Raw genomic sequence first — 807 nt, 5'->3', positions numbered from 1 at the left:
GTATCCATCACGAACGACGGGCGACTAGGGAACAAAATGTGCAGCCTCTTCCACGTCTATCACATTAAGTATACGTATGGAATGCAGGTACAGTGTACACCAAGTCTATTCCAAGTACGGGTCGCGGACCATCATTGTGCCGCGCGTTCTGTTTGCCGGTTCGGTTTAATCAAAAGTGAGAATCAAAGTCAAATGCATCATCACAGTATGTGTATGTATGTGCATACATACACACACACACACGTGTGTACATATAAACAAATAAATAAATGAATATATATGTATATATATATATTATATATATATATATATAAATATATATATATATATATAAGCGGAGTAGGAAACACAGGAGTCTTAGTCTTGAGTTTATTCCTTTGAAAATGCATACCTGCGAAACTAGTCTGGAATAAACTCAAGACTAAGACTCCTGTGTTTCCTACTCCGCTTACGTCAACCTGTCAGAATGTCTCAAGACACACACACACACACACACACACACACACACACACACACACACTTCAACGAACGGACGGCATAGACGACGTTCTGAAGAAAAAGTTAAATTTCGTGGATCCCGAAGCAAAGGAAGTACCTATTGTATTTACAGTGTGGGGGGAAATTGCTCGTGGTGTAGGGGAAAGTGAGGAAAAAGGAGAAGGGGAGGGATTACTGAGGGAAATGGAAGGAAATGAGGAAGGTGAAGACTTGGCCCAGGCAGGCAGACGCCATCTAAACAAAAGAGGTCCGGACCAATTTAGCGACAACGAAATGTCTAACAAAAATGTAAAGATCAGAAGTATAGAT

This window comes from Oratosquilla oratoria, chromosome 5, assembly GCF_046742065.1.
Source record: "Oratosquilla oratoria isolate Oo_2021 chromosome 5, ASM4674206v1, whole genome shotgun sequence".
Classification (NCBI taxonomy): domain Eukaryota; kingdom Metazoa; phylum Arthropoda; class Malacostraca; order Stomatopoda; family Squillidae; genus Oratosquilla; species Oratosquilla oratoria.
Note: the sequence above shows the minus strand (reverse complement) of the source record.